Source organism: Tiliqua scincoides, chromosome 3, assembly GCF_035046505.1.
Source record: "Tiliqua scincoides isolate rTilSci1 chromosome 3, rTilSci1.hap2, whole genome shotgun sequence".
Taxonomy (NCBI): domain Eukaryota; kingdom Metazoa; phylum Chordata; class Lepidosauria; order Squamata; family Scincidae; genus Tiliqua; species Tiliqua scincoides.
In genome coordinates this window covers 83,543,079-83,553,802 of record NC_089823.1, presented here as the reverse complement: position 1 = coordinate 83,553,802, position 10,724 = coordinate 83,543,079, and the positions used below count along the sequence as shown (strand labels likewise).

General features: G+C 43.7%; 1 pseudogene; it reads left to right on the top strand.

Annotated features, from left to right (window-relative positions):
• The first annotated feature begins 9,571 nt into the window (after positions 1–9,571).
• LOC136646170 (5S ribosomal RNA) lies at positions 9,572–9,691 on the top strand (annotated as a pseudogene).
• Positions 9,692–10,724: the final 1,033 nt, after the last annotated feature.

The following is a 10,724-nucleotide window of genomic DNA, read 5'->3' as shown; positions in this document are numbered from 1 at the left end:
AAATTTAAATAAATTAGAGATAGATGAGTGAATAAATGAATGAATGGGTTCATTCATTCAAACTTTCTGGCCCTCAGAACACCCTCCAGACACAATCAGAGCACAGTTCTGGTCGTGTTCAGTTGAGTGGACCAGAGGCTTTCAGGGAACAAGAGGTTGGCCGCAGGCCAGATAGAGGCTTGCCACGGGCTGCATCTGGCCCCTGGGTCAGGGTTTGGAGACCCCTGTTCTACGGTGACACTTGGGTCACCGTAGAATCAAGTAGCTCCACTACAGGGCTACTCGCCTTACCTGGGGGAAGGGGACAAAAATCCCCTTCTCCCGAGGAGCCACCAGCGCTGCCCGGGTTGCACTCAGGATGGAGCAGCAGCCATTTTCAACGCTGCTGCAGCCCCAAGCTCAGGGCAGCTCAGGATTAGCAGTGGGTTCTCTACTCATCATCTTTGTTTCGACCAGAACAATATCTACATAACATCACACTGTCTGTGGCCCTTTTAGTTTTGGTCCAGCCAATTTTGTGCTTTGATACTTATGCAATCATTTCCTCTTGGAACCTCATTCCCCTATGCAACTATCCTCAGTATATGATTTAGCACTCTGGTTCTCATGGGATTTAACCACTGCTCAGGCTAAGTAGAAACTTACTGTATCCATTTCATTGTCCAGCACAGCAATTCTGCTATGATTTGGGTGATAATTGAAGATGCATCAGGAAACAGATTGATGATACATTTTGCTTTGACTTGCGTTTCAGATTTATCATCCCATTAAGACAGAACTTCAGTGCAGCATCTCATTGGCCTTCTGTCACCGGGAGATAAATATATTATCCTGGTTTTCAGTAAATATCACCCAAGTTCACAAAGGCTGGTGGTTCAGTGAGAGGTTCTTAAGTGTGCAAAAACAATTTGCAAGGATATATAGCATTTCTGTAAGAGTCTTAAGAGCCACATCACTTTGATATTAAAATAAGAACCCCGTCTTAACAGACTACCACCACACCACACCACTGATATAGACACATCAATGGAACATATGCTGTATCCTGCAGGGGGAAGTCCCAGAAGCGAACTTATGTTCGCTTACCCTGGTCAAACCTCTACTACTCCAATGGATCTCCTTGGATCTACACCAGCTATTTTGCTGGTGCAGAACTGAGGAGCAAAAGGGGGATATAATGGGGAAAAAGAACAAGATTAGGATCCACATTCCTTCCCCTCTCTGCCCCATTCCTCCCATTGCCCGGCCCCATGCCAGCTTACCTGTGTTCCTATGGGTTACTGGTTGCAGCAGTGGGCTGCCAACCCCACTACCATCTGCAGCGGTGTTTCCAAAAGCACAGCACACCTTCATAGAGCCATTTACAACACTAGAACTTCTGTCATAAAGCTTAGTTAAGATTGGGCCGTAAATCAATGACACTAGTAGTTCATTAGTAATCTCTTCATAGGAAAGTTCAAGGAATGGCAGAGATGAATTAAACAGGCAGTAGTTAAAGAAAACACTCTTTACTTTTGAAACTAAACCTACAATACACTTTTGTCCATTTGCAGTCATAACAAACACCTTCATTTATCGCTGGTGTGCAGCTTATAAGGTACTTCAATGGGGGCTGTTCGTATGCACACCTGAGTGCCACTGTATGCAGGGAGTACCTGACACCCTTACCAGAGGGTTTTGTGATGCAACACTGGAAGCACAGGAGCTATAAGCTCAGGCATATTGTTGCTGAATGCTAGCATCACCAACTGTGGGCAGAGGCCATGACTGGTTGTGAATCACTCTGGGCATTATGAGCCATTCAGTACTCACACACCCGTATAATGCTTGTTACATTTCTCAGTAGGTTTCCATCCCATGCCATACTGCCTGAAGTAGTAGCTGATAGCTTCCAGCAATCTCGTACTTTACTGCTTACTCGTCTGATAAAAACCATTCAGGATCACCTAGCAGGTTCCTGACCAGAATCCTGATCAGAGTCCACTTTGTTAGCCTCTCATAGTTCAACAAGAATCTCAAACAAAAATTAGGTGCATGGCAAAATTATGTTGTCATTCTTCTAAGGAAGATCTTGAATATCTCCCTCACAAAGTTACAAAAACATTATTTTCTGTTGCCTAGCCTTTCACTCTTGTGAAACACCAACTTACAAATAAATCCCTGTTTTCAGAACATTGAGCATCTGCTATATTTAACTGGAAGATACTTGCTCTGAACTTCTTAATGAATCACCATGGATAGACCTACTTTGTATTAATTTAACCCCAATGTCTTTGAAATTTTAACTATTAATCACCACCATATCCTGAGACAATGTTTCACGGATCACCTACATGAAGAAACCCCCTCCCACCCTTGTTTTAAACCTGCTGCATGTTATCCTAATTGGGCACTCAGTGACCCATGTATTGTAAGAATGGCTAATTCATACACCTGTTCCTGATTCCAAGCCTTTGCGTGAGGGTTCACAGTGAAGTTGGAAGGACCAAAAAGGTTTTGTAGTCTGCTGAACTCTGAGGCAAGCCCATTTATCTAGAGAGCAACTGCACAAAAGTCAGATTGCAGCATGCCACAAGTAGGAAACTGGTAGACTGCTAAAAAGATTCTTGCAGAGTTAACAGTTGCTTCAAAGTCAGGCAAACGAGATAAACAAGCACATGCTACAGCAGAAGTCAAAAACAGCCAGCATCTCTGGCTAATCTGACCTGGTAGAAAAATTTCCCAGCCAAACTATGGCTGTCCTATAAGCAAAATGTGCACTTGTCAAAAACACACACTGCACCTCTGCTTAACAAACAAACAAACAAACAAAGTTCATCCACACATATACATACATTGCTTCATGTATTTAATCAACTGGCAGCTTGCAGCTAAATATGTGAGCAGCTTTCACAAAGTATTAATAATGGCACTGAATACTAGAAAGGAGGTTTTTGAAATACATCTGTATGCATTTCCTCATACACCCCCCTCACCTCAAGGCTATTTTGAATATTCTGAAGTCTTGTTTAGAATGGATTCAGTTCTGCACCGTTTGCCTCCAGCTTTTCCAACTGCCAGTTCTTTCCCTTCCCCAGACTTGGGGCCCAATCCTATCCAACTTTCCAGTACCAGTGCAGTTGCAATACAGCCCCAGGGTAAGGGAACAAATGTTCCCATACCTCAAGGAGGTCTCTGTGACTGCTGCCCTACCACAAGATGCAGTCCATGCCCCATTGGCACAGCTGCACCAACACTGGAAAATCAGATAGGATTTGGCCCTTAGTCTGGTGAGGGATGACTGACAGAGACAGAGAGGCCTCATTCCCGAAGCCTGAACACTTCTGTGGGAGTAGCTATTAATGCCTAGATATTTATTTTATTTTCCACATTTTTATACCGCCCTTCATCCAAGGAGCTCAGGATGGTGTACATAGTTCCTTTTGTCCTCACAACAATCCTGTGTGGTAGGTGAGGCTGAGAGGTAGTGAGTAGCCCAAGGTCACCCAGGAAGCTTCATGACTGAGTGAGAATTTGAACCTGGAACTTTCAGGTTAATGTCCAACACCTGAACTACAACACCATATATTTTTCTTGCTTCACAGTGTTAATAGACATTGCCACAGAATAAGGGCTCACCGCCAGTAGTTCAGGTTCTGCCCCCTTTACCAGGGTAAATCTGTAAAACGTAATGGTGGAAGTGAGGGATGACAGCTGGGAACATCTTCCCATGTCATTGAAGCTATGTTCAACCTTAAATGAAACAATTTGGGCCTTTTTCTGAATTGAACTCAGGTGGGTTCACCCAACATTGTGTTTGAAGTAAAGTGTGTAACTTTTTAATGTGCGGTAGTTGTGCTGTGGGACAGCCCATCTGCACATAGCATTTGATGCTCCACAGCCATGGAGCAGTAAGCACACATGTGCGTGAATTATCTGCATTTTTCAAACAGGAACTGGATGGGGCACAGCTCCACAGTCACTTATGTCCTATTTCTTGTGCCGGCAATAACTCAGGGCCAAATCCTATCCAACTTTCCAGCCCTGGTGTAGCCGTGCTAAGGTGGTTTGCGCTGCATCCTGCGGTGGGAGGGTAATTATGGGGGCCTCCACAAGGTAAGGGGACTTGTTCCCTCACCTAGGGGCTGCATTGCAGCTGTACCAGGGCTGGAAAGTTGGATAGGATTAGGCCCTCGTTCCCCAGAGGAAGTGGGAACCCCAACTACGTGAACAGGGGTACGACACCCACAGAACAAAAGAAGACCCCTATGTGTGTCGAAAACGAGAGCTTTTGAATCCTTTGTGGGAAGATAACAGGCCAGGTTGTGGTATAGCTTTAAATGACATTTCATGGGAGGAATAGAGCTCTGCAATGGAGATAGCCATTCTAGCGAGAGTGCCAGCTGATAAAAGTGTCTTATAGTGTGTTTCGGTCTAAATGAGGAAAGATGTCGAACCTTGAAAGGCACCTATGAGTAATAAATCGCCATAGTAGTGCCTTAATAGAATGAAAGGAGAAGAAGGGGGGGTGAGAACAATCCCTGAGCTCTTCTGAATGCTGCTTCTTACAACAAGCCCTGCCTGCCTTTCAAAGGCTGCTCTGGAGCGAGAGATTCCACATTTGGCACGTTCTACTGAGAGGAGATGGCAATAAGGATGGGATGAGAGGCAGGCAGCCCTATCCTTCAAAGAGGTCTGCGCTGCCCTCCCCCTCGGGAGTCACTGGCACTGATGCGGAAGGGGGAGAAGCCGCCTGAAGAGTGAGCTGTGCCTGTCTCCTGCGCAGCCAAGGGAAACTGCCTGGCTCCCCTCCCCTCCCCCTGAGCTCCACTGGCAGGGCCAGAAGGAGCAGGGTATGCTGGAGCTCTGGGGATGATTCTGCCTGGGTCAATGTCAGGAGCGGCATTCACAGTCGTTTGCGGCCTGCAAATGGGCCTGGAAAGCAGGCTCTCCAAAGGGAGCGCACACTGAAAGACCTGGAGGGAACGCCACTGAAACATACATTTATTATACACACACACACACAGAGAGAGAGAGAGAGAGAGAGAGAAATACATACACATACACATATGTACACACACAAACACACACACATAAAATACACACACACACAGACTGTATAAATATAAAAAAACATAAACCTGATCCATAAGGCTTTGACCATTTCGGGGGGGGGGGAGGTTAAATAGAAAGACTGGTATCTACTGGAAAGGGAGAGAGAGAGAGAGAGAGAGAGAGAGAGAGAGAGAGAGAGGCAGTCTGCATGAGCAGCGATTCCATGTTAATCACTCTGTATTTACTGCAGCTCGAGAAAGGCGCATTTGTTATGCAGACAGTGTTCATTGTCGTAGCTTGATCATTAATGCAGTGCTGCCAGCAACAAAATGAATTAGCGCGCTGAATACTAAAACCAGCAGCTCCTGAAGGAGAGTGTGGCACAATGACACTCGCTGGATTAAACTGTACCACTGGGCCAGGGAGAGGATCCCTTTCGGACTCTGGCTAGCTCTCATCGGGTTTTTGGAGGCTCCTCTTAAGCACAGGAATTATCTCCAGAACGGTGGAAAACTGGAAGACAAAACAAGCGAGACCATTCAACGTTCCCATGGGCGTTCACATTCTTCCCAGAACCCAAGAGAGAGCGCTATTGTTTCCCATGCCTGACCACATCCATTTTTTAATCAGCAATTTCTCATCTCCCCTTGTAGCTGGATGCTTTGAATTTCTGCAGTTCCAAGCATTCTGTCCATCAGCGGCAGCGCTGTGGAAAGGGCATGAATACAAAACACCGAGGAATCAAAGCCCTGCTGTGTCCATGAAGAGATGCCAGAGACATGTGCAAAGGCAGGGTAACAAAGAGAATGCCACCTGTCACTCGGAGCACTTTCCGACAGCGATGGATGTCACTGTGTCATAAGAGTATTAGTGCTCCTTGCCGAATGCTAGGCTGCTACTGCTGGCCTGAGCCTCTTGCTGTACAAACCAGTGAACTTTAGCTGAACTAAAAATGAAGGAAAAAAAAAATAAGGGATTAGGCCAAGCCTGGAATTCTTTGGCTGCTTACCCTCTTGGTTTTTTTTGTTTTTTTTTAATCAGGGGAGGCTCCAGATTTCATTGGCACTGGGAAAAGTGCGTACAACAAGATGCCTGCGTATTGTCTGAAAAATCAGCTTCATCTGGTGAAATCATGCATTGCCAAAAAGCATCAGATGATTCTAAAGGCTTACACACTAATTAAGCGTGAGTCGTACAGACACCTCAACCAGTTCTGTTCTGGTGTGTTACCAGCAAACTGTGTTTAAGGAAAAGTGACAGAGTTGCATGATATGAATTGGAAGGAGCAACACATTTGACCTTGGATATACGCACATATATTCTGGTCTTCCCTGTGAAAATCAGAGCAGCTTGCAAGCCACAGACCCACTGTAGCTAGCATTACTTGCCATGACAGGCTAGGTTATATTGATGTGGGAAGGAGCCACCTTTTGTCCATATGGATGTTACTGAATAGTATGGGACTTAATCACAGTGAAGCAGATTTTATGCTGTTGCTGGACTTTAGACTGGTTGCAGGAAATGGTACAGGAGCAATAGAGACACATTTGACTTAAGACAGAACTTCTCAGAAGTCAGAGGAGTAGTAAACAGGAAAGGAAAGTCAAAAGGGCCACCAGGGTCGGCTTTACGGTGATTGGACCAATTGCTCCCAATTGGGCCCCACGCCTAAGGGTGCCCCATACTAGGGTAAACTAGTCGTGTATGCAATTTTATGTTAAAATATGCTTAGATCTATTTGGTCCATTAACTCAGATGCACTTTTTAAGTGCACATTTTGATTGCTTTCCATTGTACCATAGAGCTTTAAATTCTATATTAAATATTATTTATATCGCTAAGATTTCACAGACCTTGGCTGTGAACCTGTGAACCAATTTCCAATTGGGCCCCACAACTCCTAAGGCCAGCCCTGAGGGCCACATTAATCCAGAGTGCATGGTGATTATTTAGAACCACAATAACAGAAGCTCAATGAGAATGTACACCACTAAGTAGGAAAGGCACCATCAGGTCCAGGAGAGTGCCAATGTAGCTCAGAAGTGGAATCAAGGAAGCTATAAAAGTCAAGAAGTCTTCATTCATAAAATGGATAGGATGACAGTCATCTTTGTAATTCATAATGAAATTCATCCTGCCCAAATGAGAACAAAAAGGAACACAAATTCTGGCAAAAGAAGTGCAAGTGGATAATAAAGGATGCAAAAATATGAGGAGTGCATGGATGAAAATGTCAAGACAAACAATAAAGCCGTCTCCAAATACATCAAAAGCATGAAAACTGCCAGGGAGGCAGCTGAACTATTAGACAGTAAAGGTATAAAAGGAAAGCGTAAAGACAATATGGAAATTGCAGAGAGGCTGAATTAATTCTCTGTTTTTCACTACATAGGATGTAGGGCAGATACCCATGGTTGAACTGGAATTAGAGAGGATGCCTGAAAAAAATGAACCAGTAGAAGTGAGAAGGGATAAGGTTCTAGAGCAGGGGTGCCCAAACCCCAGCCCTGGGGCCACTTGCAGCCCTCAAGGCCTCTCAATGCGGCCCCCAGGGAGCCCCCAGTCTCCAATGAGCCTCAGGCCCTCTGGAAATTTGTTGGAACCCGCACTGGCCCGACACAACTGCTCTCAGCATGAGGGCGACTGTTTGACCTCTCGCGTGAACTGTGGGATAAGGGCTCCCTCCACTGCTTGCTTTTCACATCTGTGATGCAATAGCAGCAGCAAAGGCCAGCTTTGCTTTGTGCAAGACCTTGAGCTATTGCAAGACCTTCATTCATTCATATAAGTTCATCTTTAATATAGTCATTTATGTAAACTTATGCAAATTTATTCAAATTTTAAGTGTAAATTAATTCTTATTTTCCCGGACCCCGACACAGTGTCAGAGAGATGATGTGGTGCTCCTGCCAAAAACTTTGGACACCCCTGTTTGAGAGCATACTGACGTAATAACAATTAACAAATCACTGGGTCTATATGGCATGCACCCAAGAGTTCTTAAGGAGCTTGGATATGAAATTGCTGATTTTCCAACAAAAATATACATGTTATTCTTTAAATCAATCACAAAAGGTAGCCTCTGTAACACCAGGGTAAAAAAAGGGAGCCAGGGGAGGGGATACAGGACATTTGAGGCCAGTTAACATAATGTCTGTTCTAGGTGCATAATTAACCTTAGTAAGCATCTAGAAGAACAAGCCTTATTGAAGGAGAATCAGCATGGTCTCTGCAATAGTTTTGTCTCATTAACCTTCTAGAGTCATTTGAGCATGTCAGCAGGCATGTGGATAGAGGCAATTCAGTTGACACAGTACACTTGGACTTTCAAAAAGCTTTTGACAGCAAAGGCTCTTGAGTAAACTTAGTAGACATGGAATAAGATGACAGGTTTTCTTATAGAGGACAGGACCTCTTATGGACAGGAAGTGAGCACAGAAATCAATAGGAAATATTCACAGAGGTGGCATGTAAGAAATGAGGTTCCAAGGATTTGCGAAGGATCCGTGTATTTCACCTGCTTCATAAACTTGGAGTTAGGGCTAAATAGCAAAGTGGCCAAGTTTGCAGATGACATAAAACTATTCAGAGCAGTAAAAACCAAAGCAGTTTCTGAAGGGCACCAAACAGACAACTCTAAACTGGGTGAATTGGCAACCAAATGACAACAGTTCAATGTATGCACACATTATATCAGTGGAAGGGGGACAGTTGAAGTGAACTTTTGTTCATTTATTCCAGGGAAAGCCTCCATTACTGCCATGAAACGCCTCAGATCTACACCTGCTGTTTAGCTGGCACAAGTCCAAGGCATGTAATGGTGGAGGTAAGGTCTAGAGGGTAGAGCCTCCATTTGCCTGAAGATAACATCCAAAGGTTGCCAGTTCGAGGCCACCGGGCACCGTGTGACCTTGAAGCAGCTGACAAGCTGAGCTGAGTTATTCCATCTGCTCTGAGCGTGGGAGGATGGAGGCCAGAATGCGTGACCAGTTCAAGAAAGTAACACCTGAATGTTGTGGTTCTTGTAAGATAGAACATTCTTTCAAAATTGTAAAAATCCCTACAGGGATTTAATAAGCCTGCCTATGTAAACCGCCTTGAATAAAGTCTTGAATAAAGACCAAGAAAGGGCAGTATATAAATACCTGTATTATTATTATTATTATTATTATTATTATTATTATTATTATTATTATTAAGGGAGACAGACAGGGTTAGGATATCAGTGCATGTGAGTACTGCCAATTCTGCCACCAGTCCGCCTTCCTCCCTGCTCTCCACCCTGACCAGGTTCCAGCCCCTACTGCTGTTGCACTACCTGTGTGGGTGCATTAGTGGGCCTCCAAATGGCTCCCAGCAATCCACTGCAAGTGCTGCCCAAAACTATTTTACAACAACTGATCTCTGTTCTGCTATTGTGTTCTGCCTGTGCATCATGGCCCACATCACAGACAGGATTGGGCCAAAAACACGATATAATTCATTGGGAAGTTAATGCTGCCTTAATGAAGGGAAGAAGGTCCTTAAAAAAGCATGTGTGAACTGGAACTGTTACCCTGCACATGCCCGATCTCGTCTGATCTCGGAAGCTAAGCAGGGTCAGGCCTGGTTAGTACTTGGATGGGAGACCGCTGGGGAATACCGGGTGCTGTAGGCTTATACCATAGTCTTCCGAGACTGAAGGTTGCCAACCATCAACTGGAATGAAGCAGAGAAGACCAGAGGTTCCTCCATAAGAGAATTTGAACCAGCTAATATTTAAGATTAGATAGCCTGCTATTTTTTTTACAATAGTTTACAGCATTTTTTAAACAAAACCTTTCAAAAGTATTATATGCATAATTAGCAGTATTTTTTAGATTTTACCGCCATACATACAAAGGGGTGAAAAACAATACCCCCAGTTGTCACATTTCTTAATCTGCCTTCCAGATGTATAAAGCATATGTCCCTAAAACCGTATATTACATAGTAATCATAGAAGCTATACATTACATGCTTTACTTTCATGGCACTGATAGAGAGATCTGAACTCCAACAAGCAATTACAGAGCAATCAGTGTCAGCTGTAACTTCTTATCATCATGACAATCTGCTTAATCAATCAGTGAGAAGCCAGCTGATTAATCTCTATTGATCAGGGGGGAAAACCACTTGTATACCACAAAAACATGATTCTGATAAATGATCGTGCAAAAATGAAGTATATGTGATAACTGCTGTCATTTGGAGGCTGACATCTGCATTGTTCCTATGCTAATACATCATTGTAATATATCTTTCAAAGAACAGAACTTGTATTACTCCCATGGCATTAGCCAGAGTCTAACATCTATGTAACTTGCCTTATTACAGTGTACTCTCACCAGAATGAATGTTCAGTGATCTACAGTTTTTGCTTTCAATATGCTGCTAAAGGGCTACATATTTTTTAAGCCATGATCTACAGTATCTATTCTGCTTGGAGGACCAGGCCTCTGAATGCAGAGAAGCTCTTTTATTCTGACAAACCCTTAAAAAAAAGATGTACAATGAAAAAAAAATGACAGGATGAAACGGAAAACAATCCTTCTTACCTAATAGAGCAATAACCTATTATTATGTATAGAGTATTATTATGTATAGAGATTTGGAAAATGGTGTTATTTACTTTACTCAAAAGTAAGCCCATTGTGTTCAGTAAGACTTAG